Here is a 13,329-nt window from a genome sequence, read left to right as displayed (position 1 = left end):
GATGATGGAAGTGGAGAGCCAAGGATGGAAACGATGGAGGTGAAGAGTAGCAGTGGATATGACTTTTTTTTATTCTTCAGCAGCTACATCGAGGCACCGAGTAAAACTTCGGCTAGGATAGCACGCCACTACGTCCTGGTGCAGTTACTATCCCGTCAAATCAGTTTGACCACAGAAATGGTTTCTTTATTACAGTATAACTTAATTTTTTCTAACAATATATAATACTCCATTTAATACTCACTCCGATTCATATTACTTGTCAAATGATATGGATGAATCTAGAATTAAAATGTGTCTAGATATATCCATACTATAGTCAACTAATATGAATTGGAGTTTGTTTGGTTCAAAGGATTTCTAAAGGTATCTTGTACGGAGTAGGATTTTACACATAGGGATTTTTCCTATAGAGCTTGCTTGATTCAAAGGATTGAGAACCCTCCAAAATACCTATGGATTGCTTTCTCTACAATCCTATCTCTTGGTAATATTGCTATGTGTCTATAACAACTATGAAATGAACTCAATCTCAATAGAAATTTCCTTTGTCTTTCCTAATCAAACAACTAGTTATTTTATGTCTTCGTTTACAAATTAAGAAAAATTTTAGGTTATGTGATCATCTTTTATGATCAAACTTACTTGATCAGCCGCAGAGGCGCAAAGGAGCAGTGGTGTGCATTAATACGGCCGCATGGGGAAGGCACAGCTAGCGACGATGAGACGTATCGCTAGCATTGGCCTAGGGAACCATCTCCACCATTAATAAAATCTATCCCTTTGGGCACCATGTCTCCCACTACTCGTGTCACGCGCGCATGTGGGTTACGGATGGATGGGCTGGGAAGCCGGATAGAAAACATGAAAACCAGGGGAAAAATGAATAAAAATAATACAAAGTCGAAAAGATTTCGAAAAATAAACTTTGTAAGAAACTCCATGGAGGTAGTAAGCTTTAAGCATTGAAACGGAGGTATTTTTCGAAGCACCTACATGTCTTTAGAAGACAAAAGGAAAACATGGAGTAAGATTGTTTTTTGTGCAAAAGTTTATGTCAAAATCTGGTTATTTGTGTAAAAGGAAAATTGTGTTATGTGCAAAAACTGCACCAACAAGTGGTGGTATGTGCAATTTCCTCGGTCACACAAAAGGCAAGCCATTGATACATAGTTAATTGTGAATAATTACAAAAGTAGTAGGCAACTAATAAGCGCACATGATTAAACTGCTATGCGAGATCTTCATCCACCAGAAGTCGTTCCCGCGCCTCTCGAGCATTGAAAATCACGCGTTCTGCGACTTCCATCAAAGAGACAAGCTGAGCTTTGATCCGTTCTCCCAGATGAATGTCCTCGTCACAACTCCTATGAGCACAGGCCGTGATATCATCCACTTCTATGAAAGACACCACTTGCCTGTAACGAAATATCTTGATCCCTAACTCTATGTTCTCCTCCCGCATGCTGGCAAGATCCAACTTCATCCTCCGACAAGATAAGCAAGGGGAGTGATCCTGCCAAAGGTAACAACAAACATATCGAGCGTTACCGGCAAACGAAGGGCACAAATTGGCTGATTAACGAATGTGGTCACTGACATGTAGGACAGACATAAGTGGTGTCTACATGTTAGTGACTCGAAGTACCCAAAAACCTGCAACCCAAAGTCAGCTAATATTAACCTCCGTCGAAGTAACCTCCGTCTTCAGATCCTTCATCCTCTTGAACGGCGGGGAAGCTGGCAACTTATCTACTTCTACGACCTCTCGCTAGAACCTGACGATGAAGGACGAGAGATCCTGCGAACGGATGTGTTGCGCCTGCGCGTGCGATTCCCCAGGGCGCTTCTGGCGTAACTCGGAGTTCTCCGTGCCGAGATGCGGAAGTTCCGCTCCCGGGGACTTGTTGACCCTAAACCGAGATAGCTCCTGTGTAAGCCGACGAAAAATGTTCAAAATGTTACAGATCAGGCATATCATTACCAGGGATGCTAGTGCAAACAAGGTAAGTGAATCTCCGGGATCTCGCCCAATGACCGCGGTAGGTCCAATGCCACCACATATTCTCCGAGATTGACTAACTCCTTTACATCATCTTCTGCTCCGAGCTTGACCATCTCCTTTACATCATCTTCTCCTGTGAGCTTGATCATGTGCCTCACATCATCTTCTCCGGCGATATCGACCCTCTCCTGCGGAACATAACAGATATAAGTCCAAGTATTACCAGCAAAACGAAGGTAATTAAAAGAGGCGTAGTAACCCTTGTGTCCTGGCTCATCAACGGCGGGGACGCTGAGCCCGCATCGTCTCCTCCGAGATCACCCTTCGCAGGCAGGATTGTTAGAGACAGTGTACTTCTGGTAGTAGTATTTATGCATGGGGCGCCAGGGGGTAGAGAAGCTAGGACTGCATCTTCTCCTCCGAGCTCTTCCTTGGTAGACATGACAAATGAAACGAGGTGTGGGGCGTAAAGGTATAAAATGGCGGACGGCTGCCCCGCCTCGGCCCTCCAAGGTTTTTTTTGCCTTACTAAACTAAAAACCCTATTTTGCGTCTCACATGTCTGCCCTCAGAGGGCTGTAGGGTCCCATGCGTGCAGGTCCCACACTTCAGTGAGCACAAGTCATGTGCGGTAGATAGGCAAACTTCCAACAATCTTCTTTGTCAAGTGAAGACACGTCGTCAAGACTCTCTCTCTCCCCCCCTTTTGTCACTAAAAAAAAATTAGACGGGCGCGTAGCCTGCACTACAGGGGGCGATTTTTACAAAATTAACCCTTTTGGCGAAGAAAAGCACATAATGAGCCACACAAAAAGGTTAGTCCAGTGAAATAGATTGCTCAGAGGGCCAGTCCATGCTTTTCTTTGCCAAAAGGGTTATTTCTGTCAAAATCGCCGCACTGCAGGTTTGCAGCACTGAAAAACCCTGCGTGCCAGTCAACATAACTTCTCGGAAAGGTTGAAGCATTTCCAGTACGCTAAAGTTTGGTTTTCTGCATTATTTTTCACGAGCTAAATTATAAACTCTTTTAGGCATTATTTTTCACGCAAAAAAAGATAAACCATCACCGATTTGTTGTACCATTACTTTTCACGCAAAAATGATAAACCATCACCCATTTGTTGTAGCCATTACTTTTTCACGCAAAAAATGATAAACCATCACCGATTTGTTGTAGCCATTACTTTTCATGCAAAAAATGATAAACCATCACCCATTTCTTGTAGCCATTACTTTTCACGCAAAAAATGATAAACCATCACCGATTTCTTGTAGCCATCCCTCCGGTCTTATTTAATTGACTCAAATTTAGTATGAAGTTGTACTAAATCCGAGTCAATTAAAAGAGACCGGAGGGAGTACTTTTCACGCTAAAAACGATAAACAATCACCGATTTCTTGTAGCTACTACCGTCAAATGAAAACTATCACAAATTACCATTTCTTTTAGGCATTACTTTTCACGATAAAATGATAAACTATATCACGAAGTTCCATTTCCGTCAAGATAGTCCGCATTACTTTTTTGTTGAGATATAAACCCCCACAACGGCCATCTCCTCCTTAATTTATTGTGTAAACCCCCCACAACGGTCATCTCCTCCTTAATTTATTGTGTAAACCCCTACAACGTGTCATCTCTCCCTTATAAACAACCAGAACGGCCATCCCTTGTGTCAATAGGTTCTGCCTCTCTCTTCTTCGTTCACATACACTTGATCCATTGCCATGGCTTCCACGTCTCGGATGCCAACCAGAAGGGGAAGGGGAAGGGGCGACCGAGGTGATGGATCATCATCATTGCCACCACCACCGTCAACACTGCCTTTGATCATAGAGGAGTTCTTCATCGTCGTCTATGAAGACCCTTTGGTCAAGAAGGTACGTACGCGTTCTCACATATATGATGCATGTGATTAATTATGGGCATGTTCTAAAAAACCTTTAATTTCAAACGATCGGCGCTCGATCTCTTTGCAGCTTCTCCCAAAAAAGTTTGTGGACTATCTTGATGGCCAGGAGCCAGCTAAAGTGTATCTGCGAGCAGCTGACTGCGGTCCTCGTCTCTGGACCGTGGAGGTCCTATTTGACTGACAAGGCCGGATGTACCTCGACAAGGGCTGGGAGAATTTTTCCATCGCGCACGGTGTGGATTTCGGCTGCTTCGTACACTTAAAATATGAAGGCGATGATGTGCTCACAGTGAAGGTGTTCGACAGAACAATGTGCAGGAAGTACTACTACTCGGAGGACGAAGATACTGACAATGAAAGCGATGATGACGTGAAGCCATGCATCCATCCCCTTTAGATAAGGGGATTGTGACAAAGAATATATATGTAGCTTCATATGCATCGATTTAGAGATCTAGCTATGTTCTATATATTATGCATTTAAAATATAATATCGAAATTTCCACCATGATTCGAGCACCACAGCCTCCAAACGATGTCGATGCCGATGCCAATATCGGCATGGTTGGAATGGCTATGCTCGCCGCCACTTCTAGGTCACCGTAGGGATGCACCGTGTTTAGCATAAGATTCACTTAAGATTAAGCGGCAAAAATACACGGAAGGAGACGAAGGGAGAGAAGTGAGGGGGCCCTCTTATTTATTGTGTCTGACCTTTTTCGGGCCGTGTTGATGATACGTCTCCGACGTATCGATAATTTCTTATGTTCCATGCCACATTATTGATGATATCTACATGTTTTATGCATACTTTATGTCATATTTATGCATTTTCCGGCACTAACCTATTAACGAGATGCCGAAGAGCCAGTTGTTGTTTTCTGCTGTTTTTGGTTTCAGAAATCCTAGTAAGGAAATATTCTCGGAATTGGACGAAATCAACGCCCAGGGGCCTATTTTTTCATGAAGCTTCCAGAAGACCGAAGAGGATACGAAGTGGGGCCACGAGGTGGCCAGACACCAGGGCGGCGCGGCCTGGCCCTTGGCCGCGCCGGCCTGTCGTGTGGGGCCCTCGTGTGGCCCCCTGACCTATCTCCTCCGCCTACTTAAAGACTTCGTCGCGAAACCCCCAGTACCGAGAGCCACGATACGGAAAACCTTCCAGAGACGCCGCCGCCGCCAATCCCATCTCGGGGGATTCAGGAGATCGCCTCCGGCACCCTGCCGGATAGGGGAATCATCTCCCGGAGGACTCTTCACCGCCATGGTCACCTCCGGAGTGATGAGTGAGTAGTTCACCCCTGGACTATGGGTCCATAGCAGTAGCTAGATGGTCATCTTCTCCTAATTGTGCTATCATTGTTGGATCTTGTGAGCTGCCTAGCATGATCAAGATCATCTATCTGTAATGCTACATGTTGTGTTTGTTGGGATCTGATGAATAAGTGAATGCTATCTTATGTTGATTATCAATATCATCTATGTGTTGTTTATGATCTTGCATGCTCTCCGTTGCTAGTAGAGGCTCTGGCCAAGTTTTTTCTTGTAACTCCAAGAGGGAGTATGTGACGCCCCGAAACCGGTACCCTGAGGATCCCAGCGAAACCGCCGAAATCCGCACGATATCGATTCCGACACGCCCTCCGACACGACGTGCGCGACAAAGCACACGTGATGCCAAAGGAATTACCACGAGTAGTAACATTACAACAGGTTTACAATAGAGCCCACAAGAAACATATATTACAACAACGACTCCAACGAGTCAAGATACAAATAGATACATACAAAGATCCAAATCATACAGAAGATCGAATGCGTCCGAGTACGGACAAGATACAAATTGGACTAAGAGTCCTGAAGATAACCAGTGGCGTCCATAACCCTGCCCAGGCCAAGCCGGAAGGGTAACCTTGCTAACGTCGTCTTCATCGAACATATCTTCATACCTGCCCGGTTATATCCCGTAGAAGCAGCAATAAGTACGGGTTCGTACTTAACAAGACTTCAAGACGTATAAGCGTTCGTCAACCAGTCATCCTTTGTACTTGAGGCACGCAGGGGACTTAGAGGACGCAAGAGGAACGTCATGACAATATGGTGGGGTTAAGCGGCAACGCGCAAGCACTAAAAACCTATAGAGACACTCTACAACATTCGTCTAATCAGAGAAGATGAGAGAGCGCATAAACTAACAGTTCTATACTCTGCAAACATAACACAGCCGATGTGTTCCCCCTTCGCCAAGAAGTACTTATAAAGGCACTCACACAGTTGTCAAGTTTTACCCATTTATTATTGAAGTTGTGCTAACTTACTACGCAAGTTATTATGATTGAAACAACAGGTGTAAGTTGTCTATGGTCGAGTCATACAGCTCCAAGTCGTCCATAACCGCGGACGCGGCTTATCGATAAGATTGTAACCCTGCAGGGATGCCCAAATGTGCCCACACGCACGATCAACCCACTTACGACAGGTGGATATCACGACACGCACTCTCCTTCACCATAACAATGTCCAGGAAGCCACCTAACTAAGTTGAACCCGTTTCGGAGCCCGATCGAAACTCCGACGCGGACCTAGCTGTTGCGAGAACGGCTTTCGGATGGAAACAGTGCCCGCAGGGTGAATCCATCTTCAGCAATACGTGCCGCACCTACGGACGTGCAAGAGACAACGGGGTTACAAGGCACTCACGGCTTCCCCAAAAGTAACATCATATCATCTGACCACAAAGAAACATGCTTGCACGCCCGGGAGAAACAAAACAAACATCCAAACTAGTTGTGGCCACTGGACAAATGCTGTAGATTCAGGCAGTGGTCGAGGGGAGACCCGGTAAGCATACCCACGTGTGGTTAGAGCGCTCAGTCTCGGAACAGATAACAAGAACTCGGGGTCCTAAGGTATTACGGAAACACAAGTGAGCCGTCACAAAACGAGCAGCTGACCCACCGATGCCTCCGCTAAACAAATGTCAACAACTAAAGTAACCATGATTCTTCCCAACATATAACCCAAATAAGATAACAATAACGGTAACGAGATAAAACAGCACTAGCATGCACTACGACTCGCAAGGGCAGACTCGATAACCAAACAATAGCCGTAGGAGGTTGTGGTGGCAATATGGGCTGCTTGAGGTAACAAGTGGAAAGGACACGTGACAAGAATGCAACTTAAGGATAGCATGAGGGAGAAGGCAAAATAAAATAGGTGAGCGACTCCTGCAGGGACAGGAGTATAGGGGAAATGCTTGCCTGTTAAAGCTTGCCGAGGGACATCCGGAGAACTCGTCGTATCTCACCACACCACTTCGCGATCCTATCCGGGAAGAAGCAAATGCTGGAACACACAACGTATGCAAGTCTTACAACTACGGATAAAGAAGATCCAGCATGTTCATGATGATATGCATGACATGGCATAGATGGTGCAATGCATCTTATCCAATTTAATCGGAGTCGGAACCCCGGACACACAAATTAGGTTGGAGTTGCATTTCTACCGACAAAGTTTAAGTGTTGATTAGCATGGCAAGACATGGCAGGGGTGCGCTACTTCAATATTAAACGGAGCGGGGAAACCTTAGTTGGAAATCCGAAATACTCCGCATATATGTTAGGTATACATGCACAACTATCACGTCACGACATGATGCGAAATGCAAACAGATGAATGGATGGCATATTCATGTTCAACATATTTTTCTGATCAATTTTCATATATAAACCATTTTATTTCGAGTTATATTTTGGAAGATATGAATTTTACAAGATTTGTATATTTTCTGCAAAAATAAAACGGGAAGGTACGAGCCGGGCTGGACCTGCACTGTCATGGGCCCGATCTGTCCTGCTGCGGGCGGCAGATAGCTTCTGGTCGCAAGGCGGATGATGGACTGAGCCGGCTGATCTCGGGCCAGGCCCATGGGACGCCAGATCTGATTCAGGAATTGGAAACAAAAAGTTTGGCTTAATTAGCCAGAAGTGGGAATTGAACCCGATGTACGCACGTTTAGGAACAAGGAACAAACCAGATGGGCTGATGCATCTATTGTTGGATGGAAGGGGTTGCGCAGCCTTTTAACCCAGGCCGACGCGGAAGATCTGGGAAGAGCCTGCCATGGCTGAGCTTGCAGACGAGTTTCGATCTGAGGCTTCCGAGCGAACTGGGATGAGGAAGTAGGCGTCGGGGATGCGCCTCAACGCAGGGAACCAGATGGTGGCGGTGCCGAGTCTAGGGGGTCGCCGGAGAGACGCCGCCGGCGAGGACCTGCGGGTAAAGCGGCGGTGAACGTCGGCAACTCGACAGAGAGCAGGATTGGGAAGGAGAAGAGGCCCGGGAGAATGAGTACGTTACCGTGAAGCTCATGGATAGGTCAGTGGCGCCGGAGGATGGCCGCAGCGGCCGGAATCAGAGTTTTCCCCGCCGGGGTTGGAAACGGAAACGGCGAATTTGCGGCCGATTTAGAGGGCCTCGGGTCGATTCCTTAGATGGAGATGACGAGGAAGATGAGGCGGTTCTGAGGGTGGTCTCGGAGTGGCGAGGGGAGGCCTGCCGCGGCGGCGCCATGAGACGGAAGTGGTGGTTCTGTGAGGTTGTCTCCTTCGTTTCCTCACAGAGAAGAGAAACGAGAAAGATTGGAGGGAGGTAGGTGGCGGCGGCGTGGATGGGAACGAGCTAGGGTTTCCGGGGAGTGTCGGGATGCGGAAAAAAAGGGAGGGAGGTGGTGGCGTGGTGGTGGTTGAGAGGGGGAGGACCACAGGAGGTTCACGCCATTCTCGTGGGGGAAGATGATGACAAGAAATGGGAGAAAGAAGTATCGAAGGGGTACGGTGGAGCTGCAGGTGGGCTTGGGCCAGAGAAGAGAGGAGGAGGTGGCCCGGGGGAGAGAGGGAGGAAGGTTGGGCTGAGAGAGGAGAGGGCCCAAGGGGTTTGTTTTATTTTCAAAATCCTTTTCTCTCTTTTGAAAACAATTTTGTAAAATGATTTGAAACCAGACCCAAAACCAAACTTTAGTTTAAATCAGAAAATTGAAATAAATTTATTTTGTTTTATAATTGGTTTGCTGAAATGAAAAGACAAGGGAAGGTTTATTTATATAAACCATATGAGAGGGAAACACAAATAGTTTTTATTTAAAATAACTTTTATTTCATAAAATCTTGTGGATGATATGATGCATATGCCATGATGATGCATAAAAGAAAAAGGCACAAACAAAATCTAATATGGGTATTTTCCTGGGCCGCTACAATCGACACCACTAACAAGGAACCTCGCCCCGAGGTTCCACGTCATGGTACGGGGGAGAGAGGTGAACTATCGGATCTTCAGGCGACGTGTCGATCTCCTCGACACCACTAACAAGAGTTCTTGGTCCATGCTGATCGGCGACACCACTAAAAAGAAGTCGTTGTTCCGCTGTTGATGATGCACTTACGTCGAATCCTTCGAAGATCGGACCTAATAGGTGAGGGGCAAAGATCGTCCAACCCACGTCAAGACCTAAGACTCGGAGAAGCAGATAAGAGAGAAGGTTCAAAACGCGGAAAGGTAAGAGGAGAAAGAATATAGGTAAGGAGAAAAATCAGAGCTAATCAGAACTATCCAACGAATTTTAGAAAATAGTTTTGACACTCTAAGCTCAACGACCGTTGGCAAGGTTATCCTAAAGGCTGGACTAGTGGGGTACCGTCAACCTGAGGCTCTGATACCAACTTGTGACACCCCGAAACCGGTACCCTGAGGATCCCAGCGAAACCGCCGAAATCCGCACGATATCGATTCCGACACGCCCTCCGACACGACGTGCGCGACAAAGAACACGTGATGCCAGAGGAATTACCACGAGTAGTAACATTACAACAGGTTTACAATAGAGCCCACAAGAAACATATATTACAACAACGACTCCAACGAGTCAAGATACAAATAGATACATACAAAGATCCAAATCATACAGAAGATCGAATGCGTCCGAGTACGGACAAGATACAAATTGGACTAAGAGTCCTGAAGATAACCAGTGGCGTCCATAACCCTGCCCAGGCCAAGCCGGAAGGGTAACCTTGCTAACGTCGTCTTCATCGAACATATCTTCATACCTGCCCGGTTATATCCCGTAGAAGCAGCAATAAGTACGGGTTCGTACTTAACAAGACTTCAAGACGTATAAGCGTTCGTCAACCAGTCATCCTTTGTACTTGAGGCATGCAGGGGACTTAGAGGACGCAAGAGGAACGTCATGACAATATGGTGGGGTTAAGCGGCAACGCGCAAGCACTAAAAACCTATAGAGACACTCTACAACATTCGTCTAATCAGAGAAGATGAGAGAGCGCATAAACTAACAGTTCTATACTCTGCAAACATAACACAGCCGATGTGTTCCCCCTTCGCCAAGAAGTACTTATAAAGGCACTCACACAGTTGTCAAGTTTTACCCATTTATTATTGAAGTTGTGCTAACTTACTACGCAAGTTATTATGATTGAAACAACAGGTGTAAGTTGTCTATGGTCGAGTCATACAGCTCCAAGTCGTCCATAACCGCGGACGCGGCTTATCGATAAGATTGTAACCCTGCAGGGATGCCCAAATGTGCCCACACGCACGATCAACCCACTTACGACAGGTGGATATCACGACACGCACTCTCCTTCACCATAACAATGTCCAGGAAGCCACCTAACTAAGTTGAACCCGTTTCGGAGCCCGATCGAAACTCCGACGCGGACCTAGCTGTTGCGAGAACGGCTTTCGGATGGAAACAGTGCCCGCAGGGTGAATCCATCTTCAGCAATACGTGCCGCACCTACGGACGTGCAAGAGACAACGGGGTTACAAGGCACTCACGGCTTCCCCAAAAGTAACATCATATCATCTGACCACAAAGAAACATGCTTGCACGCCCGGGAGAAACAAAACAAACATCCAAACTAGTTGTGGCCACTGGACAAATGCTGTAGATTCAGGCAGTGGTCGAGGGGAGACCCGGTAAGCATACCCACGTGTGGTTAGAGCGCTCAGTCTCGGAACAGATAACAAGAACTCGGGGTCCTAAGGTATTACGGAAACACAAGTGAGCCGTCACAAAACGAGCAGCTGACCCACCGATGCCTCCGCTAAACAAATGTCAACAACTAAAGTAACCATGATTCTTCCCAACATATAACCCAAATAAGATAACAATAACGGTAACGAGATAAAACAGCACTAGCATGCACTACGACTCGCAAGGGCAGACTCGATAACCAAACAATAGCCGTAGGAGGTTGTGGTGGCAATATGGGCTGCTTGAGGTAACAAGTGGAAAGGACACGTGACAAGAACGCAACTTAAGGATAGCATGAGGGAGAAGGCAAAATAAAATAGGTGAGCGACTCCTGCAGGGACAGGAGTATAGGGGAAATGCTTGCCTGTTAAAGCTTGCCGAGGGACATCCGGAGAACTCGTCGTATCTCACCACACCACTTCGCGATCCTATCCGGGAAGAAGCAAATGCTGGAACACATAACGTATGCAAGTCTTACAACTACGGATAAAGAAGATCCAGCATGTTCATGATGATATGCATGACATGGCATAGATGGTGCAATGCATCTTATCCAATTTAATCGGAGTCGGAACCCCGGACACACAAATTAGGTTGGAGTTGCATTTCTACCGACAAAGTTTAAGTGTTGATTAGCATGGCAAGACATGGCAGGGGTGCGCTACTTCAATATTAAACGGAGCGGGGAAACCTTAGTTGGAAATCCGAAATACTCCGCATATATGTTAGGTACACATGCACAACTATCACGTCACGACATGATGCGAAATGCAAACAGATGAATGGATGGCATATTCATGTTCAACATATTTTTCTGATCAATTTTCATATATAAACCATTTTATTTCGAGTTATATTTTGGAAGATATGAATTTTACAAGATTTGTATATTTTCTGCAAAAACAAAACGGGAAGGTACGAGCCGGGCTGGACCTGCACTGTCATGGGCCCGATCTGTCCTGCTGCGGGCGGCAGATAGCTTCTGGTCGCAAGGCGGACGATGGACTGAGCCGGCTGATCTCGGGCCAGGCCCATGGGACGCCAGATCTGATTCAGGAATTGGAAACAAAAAGTTTGGCTTAATTAGCCAGAAGTGGGAATTGAACCCAGTATCTGCACGTTTAGGAACAAGGAACAAACCAGATGGGCTGATGCATCTATTGTTGGATGGAAGGGGTTGCGCAGCCTTTTAACCCAGGCCGACGCGGAAGATCTGGGAAGAGCCTGCCATGGCTGAGCTTGCAGACGAGTTTCGATCTGAGGCTTCCGAGCGAACTGGGACGAGGAAGTAGGCGTCGGGGATGCGCCTCAACGCAGGGAACCAGATGGTGGCGGTGCCGAGTCTAGGGGGTCGCCGGAGAGACGCCGCCGGCGAGGACCTGCGGGTAAAGCGGCGGTGAACGTCGGCAACTCGACAGAGAGCAGGATTGGGAAGGAGAAGAGGCCCGGGAGAATGAGTACGTTACCGTGAAGCTCATGGAGAGGTCAGTGGCGCCGGAGGATGGCCGCAGCGGCCGGAATCAGAGTTTTTCCCGCCGGGGTTGGAAACGGAAACGGCGAATTTGCGGCCGATTTAGAGGGCCTCGGGTCGATTCCTTAGATGGAGATGACGAGGAAGATGAGGCGGTTCTGAGGGTGGTCTCGGAGTGGCGAGGGGAGGCCTGCCGCGGCGGCGCCATGAGACGGAAGTGGTGGTTCTGTGAGGTTGTCTCCTTCGTTTCCTCACAGAGAAGAGAAACGAGAAAGATTGGAGGGAGGTAGGTGGCGGCGGCGTGGATGGGAACGAGCTAGGGTTTCCAGGAGTGTCTGGGATGCGGAAAAAAAAAGGGAGGGGAGGTGGTGGCGTGGTGGTGGTTGAGAGGGGGAGGACCACAGGAGGTTCACGCCATTCTCGTGGGGGAAGATGACGACAAGAAATGGGAGAAAGAAGTATCGAAGGGGTACGGTGGAGCTGCAGGTGGGCTTGGGCCAGAGAAGAGAGGAGGAGGTGGCCCGGGGGAGAGAGGGAGGAAGGTTGGGCTGAGAGAGGAGAGAGCCCAAGGGGTTTGTTTTATTTTCAAAATCCTTTTCTCTCTTTTGAAAACAATTTTGTAAAATGATTTGAAACCAGACCCAAAACCAAACTTTAGTTTAAATCAGAAAATTGAAATAATTTTATTTTGTTTTATAATTGGTTTGCTGAAATGAAAAGACAAGGGAAGGTTTATTTATATAAACCATATGAGAGGGAAACACAAATAGTTTTTATTTAAAATAACTTTTATTTCATAAAATCTTGTGGATGATATGATGCATATGCCATGATGATGCATAAAAGAAAAAGGCACAAACAAAATCTAATATGGGTA

The 13,329-nt window shown here is 46.7% G+C and overlaps 2 long non-coding RNA genes across 3 annotated transcripts; both read right to left on the bottom strand.

Annotated features, from left to right (window-relative positions):
- Window positions 1-5,632: 5,632 nt before the first annotated feature.
- Window positions 5,633-8,096, bottom strand: LOC139834940 (uncharacterized). Its single transcript, XR_011750626.1, has 4 exons — window positions 7,958-8,096; window positions 7,751-7,864; window positions 7,182-7,266; window positions 5,633-5,867 (listed from the first exon to the last, which is right to left on the bottom strand). It is a non-coding gene; the product is annotated as an uncharacterized lncRNA (long non-coding RNA).
- A 1,700-nt stretch (window positions 8,097-9,796) lies between these two features.
- On the bottom strand, window positions 9,797-12,859 carry LOC127322889 (uncharacterized). Of its 2 annotated transcripts, XR_011750625.1 has the most exons (5): window positions 12,448-12,859; window positions 12,122-12,360; window positions 11,915-12,028; window positions 11,346-11,430; window positions 9,797-10,031 (listed from the first exon to the last, which is right to left on the bottom strand). It is a non-coding gene; the product is annotated as an uncharacterized lncRNA (long non-coding RNA). The 2 variants fall into 2 exon arrangements; XR_007865158.2 differs by having other exon boundaries at window positions 9,797-11,430.
- Window positions 12,860-13,329: the final 470 nt, after the last annotated feature.

This window comes from Lolium perenne, unplaced genomic scaffold (assembly GCF_019359855.2).
Source record: "Lolium perenne isolate Kyuss_39 unplaced genomic scaffold, Kyuss_2.0 unplaced98, whole genome shotgun sequence".
Taxonomy (NCBI): domain Eukaryota; kingdom Viridiplantae; phylum Streptophyta; class Magnoliopsida; order Poales; family Poaceae; genus Lolium; species Lolium perenne.
The sequence above is the reverse complement of the archived record's forward strand: the minus strand, read 5'-3'. Positions and strand labels throughout refer to the sequence as shown.